This window comes from Palaemon carinicauda, chromosome 41, assembly GCF_036898095.1.
Source record: "Palaemon carinicauda isolate YSFRI2023 chromosome 41, ASM3689809v2, whole genome shotgun sequence".
Taxonomy (NCBI): Eukaryota; Metazoa; Arthropoda; class Malacostraca; order Decapoda; family Palaemonidae; genus Palaemon; species Palaemon carinicauda.
The window spans coordinates 3,188,027-3,200,057 of NC_090765.1; the positions used below are offsets into that span (position 1 = coordinate 3,188,027).

Consider the following 12,031-nt stretch of genomic DNA (forward strand, 5'->3'; position numbering starts at 1 on the left):
CCTGACAGTAAAAGCGACCGGGGGTGGAGACCGGTTATAGATCTGTCAGCTCTCAACAGGTTCGTCAAGATGACGGACTTCTAAATGGACACGCAGAATTCAGTCCTGCTGTCCTTGAGGGAGAGAGATTGTAGGATACCATCGACCCCAAGGACGCATACTTCCAGATTCCGGTCCACACCTCGGGTCGGAAGTTCCCCCGGGTAAAATAGGGTTCCCAGTCCCTACAATTCAGGATCCCCCCTTTTTTCCTTGGTCTGTCAACAACGCCCAAAGTGTTCGTGAGAGTCCACACGGCTGTCGCAGTGGGGGCGCACGAACGAGGCATACGCCTTATCAGATACCTGGACGGCTGGTGGCTTCTTCCCGCCTCAAAGGTCCTCTTGGAGGGACAAGGGAGAAGTCTCCCCCAGTTTTGCAAGGATCTGGGGAACTGAATCAACCCGAAGTAGCCAAATCTATTCCCTTCCACCGGAATGAACTACTGGGGAATAACATTAGACTTTTTTCGGGGAGAATTTTTCCCTTCGGAGAATAAGATATGAAACCTCAGGCTCATTAGTCAGCCGTTCCTGTCAGAACACCCCAGGAGGGCGAAAGACGGGCAGAGGCTGACAGGTCACCTGGTCTCTCTGGAGAACCTAGTTCCCCAAGGGAGGGTAAGGCTCAGTTCCGTCCAATGGAATCTCAGGAACCTCTGGTGACAGACGGGTTCGCAGCAGGTGCTAATCCCAGTCATTCCAGACACGAGACCCTCCCTAGAATGGTGACATTGCCAGTCGAACTCACTCAGAGGGACGTCCTTCGGGACCGGCCCTCCCGAGTTACTACTGTTCACAGACGCCTCCAACCAGAGATGGGGAGGCCTTCCCCTCGACGAAGCGGCACGAGAGACCTGGTTGGAAGGGGAGAGGCAACTCCACACAATGTCCTGGAGTTGGAAGTAGTCCAGAAGGCGTGCCTACACTTCGCAAGTCTGCTAAAGGGGAACACCGTGGCGTGGATGAGCGACAACACCACGGTAGTGGCATACATAAACAAGCAGGGTACTGTAATCGAAGGAGTTGTGCGATCTCACCATAGAGAATCTAGATTGAGTGGTAGGGAATCAAGTGGTGATGTTAGCAAGGTTCATTCCCGGAAAGTAAAACGTTCTGGCCGACGGCCTCAGCAGAATGGGCCACATAGTAGGGACAAAATGGTCCCTTCTCCCAGGAATAGCCAAGCTCAGCATTCAACGCTGGGGTTCCCCGGTGGTTGACCGCCTTGCAACAACCTCAACGCGCAACTCCCAGTCTATTGCTCCCCTGTACCAGACCCGAAAGCTTCCTTAGAAGACTCTTTTCATCACAAGTGGGACAATCTGGATGTGTACGCTTTTTCCCCCTTTTCACGCTGATAAGACAAGTGCTCAGCAGAATAAAGGTGGCTCGAAACCTACAGATGACTTTGGTAGCGCCCTGGTGGCTAGACAGAGAGAGTGGTTCGCGGACCTAAAAGACCTATCGAGTCAACCGCCGTGGCCTCTGTCCGTCAGGTCAGACCTTCTGCACCAGCCTCACTTTCTCAAGCTCCTCGGCAGGCCTCTCTCCCTACGTCTTCACGACTGAAGACTAAGAGCTGCTCCTGAAGAAAGAAAGATATTCTTCCTCCACGGCTAAGAGAATGTCTCTATTCCTAAGAAGTCGCCACCCGCGGTCTTCCAGACAAAATGGACCTCCGTCGCGAAGTGGTGCGCTGAGAGGTACATTAGACCTCTTAAGGCCTCTGTCCCAGACATGGCAGTTTTTTCTGGTGTTTCTCAAGGACAAAGTGGAGAGGTCAATCCCAGCCATAAAAAGGGGTTCGGGCTGCCTTAGGCCAAGTCTTCCTCCGGAAGGGCATCGTCCTGGGGGGCCTCGAGACACATAGCGATGCTTGTCAAAAGCTTCGAGCAGTCTTACCCCCCTCAGGCGGGAAAGGTGCCCCAGTGGGACTTAGGCAAGGTCCGGAAGATGATGTGTCGCTCCCACTTTGAACACTTGAAAGATATCGTGAACAAAGATCTCACCCTCAAGGCCGTCTTCTTGCTGGCCTTGGCATCCGATAAGAGAGTGGGAGAGATACATGGTTTGTCATTCGACTTCTCTCACTCCGACCAGGTATCAGGAACCTCTTCGTTTCCACAGGTGTTAATAGGAAGCAAGTTCCCGAGAACACCATTTCCTGCTGGCTGAGACAAGGCATCGCTAGAACCTATGAAGAGGATAAAATGGCAGTGCCAGGCACTCCCCGGACCCATGACATCAGGGGTCTGAGCACCCCCTTGCCCTTTGAGAGAAACATGGCGGTGAGGCAGATCCTACAGACAGGTACTTGGTCGCACCAGTCAAACTTTAATGCCCCCTACCTCAAGGGTTATGCAAGGAAATCCTTGGACGGGTCCTCCATTGGGACAGTCATGGCCGCCCTCCGGGCTGTGTAGCGGTAAGGCCAGAGGCTGTACCCAACGATGAACACATTCTTCACGACTACATCCGGAGAAAATCGTCAGAAGAATTTTTAAGAGGTAAAATCTTAGATAATAGCGTAAGGTGGCGCAGTTACCCTCACTCCCGTACTCTGATAGGCTCCCGCATTCCATAGCCCTCTAGGCCCTACGTGCCTAGTCAAGTGTCAGAATAGCACTCCCGCCTCCTAAAGTATAAGTCTCCTAAGAAAGTAATTCGAAGGTAAGTATTTGTGTTGGAACAAATCAAAAATTTTAAGTAATTTTTATTTTTCCTAACATACTTACCGAGAATTACTTTCGGGTAATGGCCCTCCCTTCCGTCCCCAAGTGCCATCCTTCCATTGCCAAGTTGGGCTATACGACGGACTGAATGAGGAGAATGGCCCAGAGAGGCAGTGACCTGCCCTAATCCTGCTCTCGGGGCGCATTCTGTGGCGGCGGGGGTAGGCCTGTATGGAGAACGGGGTGAGGGATTTCGGCGCCAAAAATGGTCGAGAAAGAGGTCACCAAGTGACTCTCCTAAGAAAGTAATTCTTGGTAAGTATGTTAGGAAAAATAAAAATTACTTAAAATTTTTGATATATATATATATATATATATATATATATATATATATATATATATATATATATATATATATATATATATATATATATATATATATATGTATATATATATATATATATATATATATATATATATATATATATATATATATATATATATATATATATATATATATATATATATATATATATATATATATATATATACATATATATATATATATATATATATATATATATATATATATATATATATATATATATATATATATATATATATATATATATATATATATATATATATATATATATATATATATATATATATATATATATATATATATATAGATAGATAGATAGATAGATAGATAGATAGACATGACATGAAATCAAGTATTTATTTGCGACAAAAATAAGTGTCATTTACGAAGGAAGCGGGAGATTTTCTATAGGGAAATGGTTTTTTATTAGGAAAGGTTACCCTGAAGGTAAGTACAGTAATACTGAAAATGAGACATATTTTCACCGCAATTAAATACTTAGTGAAATAAGGACACTACAAAATCAAACCAATATGTTTTCCTGGAGTAAATAATGTGATTTATCCGAGTTTCACCTTCATTTCAACCGCAAACAAACAGAACAACCAGTTTGACCACTTTGTTCCTCACTACACACTAACCAAAACTGGCAATTGAAATGAAGTCAAATTTGATGAAATTACATTATTTACTGCAGGAAGACATATTTTCTCTTCAAAATGATTTACCCTAAATCTAATGGTTCTAGCTTTGCTGTGAGCTTGCTTCGCTTGCAAAAAAATTAAAACATCAAGCTCCATATGTACTGGCAAACGGTAATGTTGAGCTGCGCATGTTAGCAGCAATGTTTTACCCTAAACCTAATGGTTTTTGTTCTGCCGTTATACGTCCAAGAAAATTTATAGAGAAGAAAAGTTTTTTTTAACCATTTTACAGGTATACCATTTTCCCAGTATGTTTTCCCCACCCAAAGCCCTGGGTTCCCACTGGGGGGTCCCCCTCCTGAGGCCCTACCTAAGTGTGCAGCTGCGCGCCAGCGCCCTACAGTGCACCAGCACTCACCAACATCTCTGCGCCAGCCTGCTCCGTCACGCTTTACAGAGCGCCCACACTCTCCAGCTCGTCGGGGCTCCAAAACGCTGACGATATGTGCACCTTCACCTGCTCGTCTTTAGTGCCTTCCAGCGCAACCTTGCCACAGAGGGCAACGTTTGCCAGCTCGCCAGCACTCATCATCCAACATACGATCGCCAGCGTAACAGAGCTCACCGAAACCTCAGCGTGCGCGCAACTTCGGTCTCCTACTCGCCAACTCTCTCCTATACAACAGCTACAGTGCTCTCCAGTGCACCAGCTCTATCCTGCACGCCAGCGATCTCCTGCGCGCCAACAATCTCCTGCGTGCCAGCAAACTCCTGCGTGCCAACGACCTCCTGCGCGCCAGCACTCTCCTGCTCGTCAGCACTCTCCTGCACGCCTTCGTTCTCCTGCGCGCCAGTACTCGCCTGCGCATCAGCAGTCTCCAGTGCCAAAACTTCCAACTGCTCTCCAGCAACATCCTGCGCATTTTAAAGAAGCTGCACAGCGGTTTACTCCGTGCCAATGCTCTTCTGGGCACTTGCGCTCGCCGATTCATCAGCGTTCGCCAGTGCTCACCTGCGCACTTGTGCAGTGACCAGCAACAGGAACATCACATTGACAGGTCACCATCGCCTTGTTCCCCACCCCGCAAACGCCTTTCAGCGCGTCTGCCAGGGAAAGGGGAATGGGCCTCTACAGAAAGGTTCGGGATTCCTAATCCGTCTTCCTCTAAGGCTGACCCACCTACAGCAGAGACTCCTCGTAGGGAACCTTCGGTCCCTTTCCTATCAGGGGATCTGTCTGACAGTGTGTCAGTCGGTCAACAGCCATGGTTCAGTGCTATGGTCAGGGCAGTGGAACAGGCCTTCAATCCTGCTCTGTCTGGCTGCTCTTCGGAGCATCCTACAGCTCCAGCAGACCCTGTGCAAGGAACCATGACTAAATATTCTCCCCTGAAGAGGAAAAAAGTAGTCTCAGACGCGGTCACTTCCTCCAGGGTAAAGCTGACTACTTTTAGACCATCAAGGCCAGCTCCTCCTGCATCTTCCTCCGGATACTCTCCTACCTTACCTCTGCCGAGGGAGTCGCTTGAGGAAAGGACCTCCTCCCCTCCACCTTTGGGGAAGCCTCCCCTCACACGGAGAGTTCCCCACCACCAATGGAAATCAGGAGGGACACGACATCTCGGCCTTTGATGCTGGAGACCTACCTCCTTCCTCGGAAGGAGTCCAAGGACTCCAAGACTCTTCCAAAGTCCTCTTCTAGGACTTCCAAGTCTACAGAGACAGCCGATCACTTGAGGGATGTTCACGACCCATCCCAAGAAGAGCTCTCAGGGACGGAAGAGGGAGACTTCGCTGTAAGTCTTTAAAATGAGTCAGAACATGCATTCTGGTTCTGACTCTCATAAGGGTTCTCAATGGCTTTACTGACCCAGAGATAACCAGCACGGTAGGGTAAGGACACGGTTTTAGACCATGTCTCTGGCACTCAGAAACCCTCAAAGACCAGTGCATCCTTGCCCTGGTCTCAAGGGCTGAAGGGTGCCAGGGATAAGATAGCCCTACAGCTCTCTGAACATGCCTCCTCCCATCATTCCGGCTCTACCAATAAGCTTCTCCCACCTCCTCATGTCCAACAGAGGTGGTGTTTTGAGATTCTGGAGGAGCCTCATCCAGCTCTTCCTCTCCATCACTCCTTGGAAGAGCTAACCAAGGGAGTCTCTCTTAAGAGACACTCCAATCGACAGGTCTCTTTCTCGTCAACCGAATTCCTCACCAGGAGAAGGTCATGAAGTACGCCATGAAGGCTACTTCGTGGCTTGATGTCTGGTTAGGACCTTGGGAATCCTGGTATGGACTGAGGATTTCTCCAAGGAATGTACCAGAAAAGCAATGGAGACTTTTCTGCTCTCAGGCACTCGCAGAATCGAGTTTCTCGCCACCAAGTTTCGTACTTGCAGGCGAATACCATCCTGAAACGTCGGGACGCTGTAGAGGTTCCATCAACAAGTCCCAAATGCCGAGATTGCTAGGCTCAGATATTCTTCTCTAGAGGGAGCCCATCTATTCGATCCTAAGGATGTGGAACATGCTGCTGATAGATTGGGAAAGTCCCATCAGGACTCCCTCCTCCATAGGGCTTTGACTTCCAAGCCCTATAAACTACCAGCTCCTCATCAGTCCTGTCCAGCCAAAACCACAACGAACAAGACAGCAGCAAAGACCGCGGTGTTTAAGAAGCCCTTTCCTACCAAGGCCAGGAAAGGCACTAAGTTCTCCAGGGGAGAAAAATATCCTAGAGGGAGCGGCTGCAAATGCTATGATAGGCACTCCCCCTTCTTGTCCACCAGTAGGGGAATGCTTACAAAGTTGCTCGGACATGTGGAAGCAATTGAGGTCAAACCCTGGACAATCTCTGATTCGTCTAGGGTATTGCGTCCTGTTCATACGTCTCTCTCCCCCCCTGACCAGGAATCCAATGTCTATAGACTCCTTTGCCATGGGATCAGCAAAGGGGCTGGCCCTTCGAGCAGAAGTCCAGACCCTGTTGAAGAAGGGCGTTCTCCTGGAGGTCCTTGACGGGTCCCCAGGCTTCTTCAGTCGACTCTTTCTTGTGAAAAAGGCCTCTTAGCTTTGAACAAGTTTGTCAAAAAACTCTGTTCAGCGTGAAGACGGCAAACATGGTCAGACTAGCGGTAAGACCACAGGACTTCACGTGCACACTGGGCCTAAAGGACACATACTTCCAGATCCTAGTCCATCCGTCTTCAAGGAAGTACTGTACTTAGGATTCAGCCCTGACAACAGGAAATGCCGGTTCAAGGTACTGTGCTTCGGTCTTTCCATAGCACATCAAGTTTTCACCAAAGTGTTTGCCCCAGTGTCAAATTGGGCACACAGGATTGGCATCCGTCTCCTTTGTTATCTGGACGACTAGTTAATCCTAGCAGACTCGGTGTTAACCCTTCTTCAACATCGAGACAAACTTTTGAGGCTTTGCCGAGATCTGGGGATCATGGTAAACCTCGAGAAGTTCTCCCTGCATCCTACGCAGAGACTGGTATATCTAGGCCTGATAAAAGACACCAATATCCACAAAGCCTTTCCATCAGACGATAGAATAGCTAGGCTGAGAAAGGTCGCAAGACCCTTTTTCAGAGGAAAAGAATTTCCAGCCTAGACGTGGTTACGTCTTCTCTGTCACCTTTCATCACTGGCCTGTTTAGTTCCCAACAGTTGCCTCAGGATAAGATCTCTCCAGTGGCAACTCAAGTCCCGGTGGAAAAAGGCTCTCAATTCCCCGGACATTCGGATCCCCATGGGATCAGCAGAACAGACGACCTCGAGTGGTGGGTGGCAGATGAGAATCTATGAAAGGGAGTGGATCTTCTCGTCCTCCCCCCCAGATTTGATGCTGTTCTCAGACACTTCAATTTAATGGGGGGTGGGCTCACGTGCTGCACCACACAACCTCAGGCCTCTGGTCAGAGTCAGAAGAGTACTTTCACATAAATCTCCTAGAGATGTAGTCTGTCTTTCTGGCCCTTCAACAGTTCCTGGCGGGCCACTCAGTGGTGGTGATGAGCGACAACAACACAGTAGTGGCTTACATCAACATGCAAGGAGGTACTTTTTTGCAGCCCCTATCCCATCCAGCGGTAGAGATACTGAGATGGGCCGAGATTCACTTAATACCACTATCGGCACACTTCATTCCGTGCAAGAAGAATGTGCTTACCGACAACTTGAGCAGAGCATCTCAGATAGTGAGTACCGAGTGGTCTTTGGATCATGAAGTAGCCAACATAATCTTGACTTTGTGGGGTTCTCCGACAGTGGACCTCTTTACAACGGTCCTGAACTTCAGGCTCCCGTTATACTGTTCCCCAGTCCTCAAACCCATTAAAATCATTCAAAATTAAGGACATAGTTTCCTCCAAACACCATTCATGTTTGTAAATTTCACCTCCTCCCAGGAATCAGCAACGTTTTTCACAGCATCAAGGATGTTGTAGGACTTCCAAAAGTCCTTCAGAGGCAAGTCCTTCTTTGTTTCAGTTGCCTGTAATGCCATAGCAATTGTTCTTCGGAGGTAGTAGGCCTTGAACAAAGCAATCACTCCTTGGTACATAGGCTGTAAAAGGGCTGTGGTATTAGGTAGAAGGTAAAACCACCTTGACCTTAGGGTGAAAGTCTCCCAGGTGGGCAGGGTGTCCAGGGGCATTGTCCAGCATAGCAACACCTTACAGAGGATACCCTTTTTGGTGTAATGCCACTCCACATTAGGCACAAAATGGTTGATAAACCAGTCCTCACACACATTTGAAAGTTAGCGAGGTGTTAACAGGCCTTAAGTAAACTTGCGAAACGCAGAATCACACCCCGGATCATTATACCACCCAGTTGGTTAGAACTTCTACTCTCTTAAGGTGAGTCTCCATAGTAAAGAGCGAAAGAGTTTGTATTACGATTTTGAACAAATGACAAATATGAAAGTAATTTGTATTTTTCCTAGCTATACAAACCTTGAACTCTTTACTCATACTTGACCTGCCATCACCTGTCCTCCAGAAAGTCCTGCCTACAATAAAAAAGTGACGTCATATCACCGGTATGTGTGTGTGTTAGTTGGGTAGCTGGTTTACCCCCTGCTAACTACCGTAGTGCAATTATACCTCACTAAAAGTTTAATGGCAAGTTGTTCCGTAACCGAAATACAAACCACGCTATTTACATTGGGTTTACCTTTTAGCGCAGCTGAAATGGCGAGCCATTAGAATTTAACGAGGGGGTATTACCCCCTCGCTAGTTAGCGCGGGGGGGGGGGTAGGGGAGTGGTAGCTAGCTACCCCTCCCCCCCTCACACACCTGGTGAAGCTCACTTTCACTTTTGGCTCGGACTGGGACAGACGTCTCTGTCTTTGTCCTCGCATGGCAGCCATTGTTTGTTTTGTCTTTACTTAATCACTTTTCTTTTACTCAATATATATGTAAAAATTTTTTCATGTTTGTATATATATTTGAGTATAGAAATCAGTAAGTTTCCTTTTCAGAGATGTGTGTGTAGTGTACGATATCTCCGTGGAGCCCTCGGCAGTTTAGGCCACCACAGTGTAATTTTATGGGTTGCGTTCGAGTTTGACTGCGGTCTTTCTCTCTCTCTCTCTTGAGGTCGTTCACCCTTTTACTACGTTCCTACGTTTGTAGCTTCCTTCCCGTGTGGGGGGGTTGCTACGCCGTACGTTTTGTCTCAATTAGTTTATGAATCTAATTGTATTTGTTAATTTTTCAGCTTTGTAGAACGATTCCTTTCGGGGTTTTCGTTCTTTCTTTAGTGTTCATTCATTTTTAAATTACATAATTACATAGTTACATAATTATAATTATTATAATTCTGTTTTGGTTGCAGCTCTCCTTCCGTGAGTGTAAGTGGTTGTGAGGGCACGTGCCTGTTGTGTATTTCTTGTTTTCCTTTCCCTCGGGATTCCTCTTCGGAGCCTTCCCGGGGGAATGAATGTGTACTAATGATATATGTTTTATTTTTTTACAGTTACTGATCTAGTTCGTTTCTGTAATATGGCAACGGTGTGAGCTGTCTTGTTGAGACCTAAGGATTCGGCTGTTGCTGCCTCCCCTTTGGATTTTCATCAGGGGTGTGTCTCCTTCTACTGGAAGTACTCCCGTGATGATTGACAGCTCTCCAGTTCATTTTAAAACTCTCAGGAGGATCGCCTCCTTGGGTGGGTAACTTTCCTTCCGAGGGAAGTTTTTCCTGTCCAGGCTTGAGTTTTTCCCCTTTTGGGGGGTTCTTCTCTTGCCTTTTTTTCGTGCGACTATGCTCTTGGTGCTGAGCGGTCGCACCTGCAGTTTCGCTCAAGGGGCTGGGCAACTGCAGGAGCCCCTCTTCGGAGGATTGCTCCTTTTAGGTCACTGGCTGACCAGTCTCTTCTACGAAGTGTTTCTCTTTCGTTCGCGATAGAGTACACTCATAGAGACTCCTCTTCGGAGGATTCTTCTGCTGTTGTTGCTGTTGGCCTCCTTCGCCGTAAGGCTCACCGTCCGCCTCGTCGTAAGGGCCTCCCACCTCCCTATAAGGGTGCTAAGAGGCGCCTTTTTGAATCTCCGTATGCAGCCTACAACTCCTTCTTCTTGATCTTCCGCCCCTGGTGCAGATGGACAGCAGTCTGACCTCGTCTTCCGACGGGCATCGGTCTTCCCGACGGACAACGGTCTTCCGACAGACATCAGTCTCCCGGCGAACAGATAACGGTCTTCCGACGGACATGTCTCCCGACGGACAACGATCCCTTCGGGGCAAAGGGTTGCCTCCCACGGGGGTTCTTCCCTTGCGTGTCAGGGTTCCCCTGCGCGCCCTTCTGCTATGTTTTCTCCTGCTCAGTGTTAGCGCACAGGCGCTCTCCTGCTCCTGCTCAGTGTTAGCGCCCTGGCGCTCTCCTGCTCATCAGCGCTTTCCTGATCGCTAGCGCTCTCCTGTTCGCCAGCGCTCTCCTGTTCGTCAGCGCTCTCATGATGATCATATCTGCTGTTCCTGTTGGTTCCTGTTACGCGCCCTGTGCGCCCACGTTCGCCCTCGCGATCTAGAACTTCGGTTCAGGACTGGGTCAAGGACTCTTCTTCTACGCGCAGGCTTCCACGCGTTGCCTTCTGCTCGCCAGCGATCACCAGCTCGCCAGCGACCTTAGACGCGTCAACGTTCACCTGCTCGTCAGCAATCTCCTACGCGTCAACGATCGCCATCGATCTGCCACGCGTGTCAGTTTCCCTGAACACCATCAGTAGCGATCTAGCGCTTGCCTGCTGTGGACCACGATCTCCGGTAGCTGAGTTTTGCCGTAGATCTTCCTCCTGCTCGCCAGCGCTCACCTTTACTTCTGTCCTTCTGTGCGCCAGCTTTCTTTAATCGCCAGCGCACATCTGCGCGCCCTTCTTTGCCACGCACCATTGGGCGCCAACGGTTTTCGGACCGTCTAGGATCGCCTTATTAACAGCTTGCTTCAGCGCTCACCTTCCTGATGCACCTGCGCACCTTCTGTTAGCGCGATGCGCGCTAACCATCACTAGTCTCTCTCGCGTTGGCAATCGCCTACGCGCCCGCGCGATTCTTCACCTGCGCGCTAGCGTTTTGTTAACGCACCACCGCTCGCCAACGCGCCGTCACTCTCCTACGGGCTATCGCTCGCCAGAACGCGCCATCGCTCGTCAACGCACCATCGCCCGCCTACGCGTCATCGGTCTCCCGACCGCCTGCGCTCACCCACGCGGCCACACGCCCACGTGCCCGCGCGACCGCACGCCCACGTGCCCGCGCGACCGCACGCCTACGCTCATGCGCGACCGCGCACATGCTCTCCAATGTTCCCCCGCGCGCGAACCAACGGTATTCCATCGCGCAGATGTACGGTGTTCAGTCGCGCGGACGGACGGGGTTCCGTCGCGCGGACGGACGGGGTTCCGTCGCGCATACGGACGGGGTTCCGTCGCGCGGACGGACGGGGTTCCGTCGCGCGGACAGACGGGGTTCTGTCGCGCGGACGGACGGGGTTCCGTCGCGCGGACCGACGGGGTTCCGTCGCGCGGACCGACGGGGTTCCGTCGCGCGGACCGACGGGGTTCCATCGCGCGGACCGACGGTGTTTCTTCGCGCGAACGTCGGCTTAATTCTTGCAGTATCCATTGCTCGCCTATGGGTTATCGCTCGCTGACCACCAGCTCTCGCCCTTCCTACCACGATCGCCCTCCTTCTGCGCTCCTTCGCTCACCTTCGTTTGCGTTCCTGCGTGCCCGCGCATGAGCGATTCCACGTTCGCCCACGCGCAAATCATTGATTTA

The 12,031-nt window shown here is 49.7% G+C and overlaps 1 protein-coding gene across 1 annotated transcript in view; it reads left to right on the forward strand.

The window, feature by feature from the left end:
• The window catches only part of Membrin (golgi SNAP receptor complex member 2), a 155,622-nt gene that overhangs the window by 5,288 nt on the left and 138,303 nt on the right, over nt 1-12,031 (forward strand). The window lies entirely within an intron of this gene.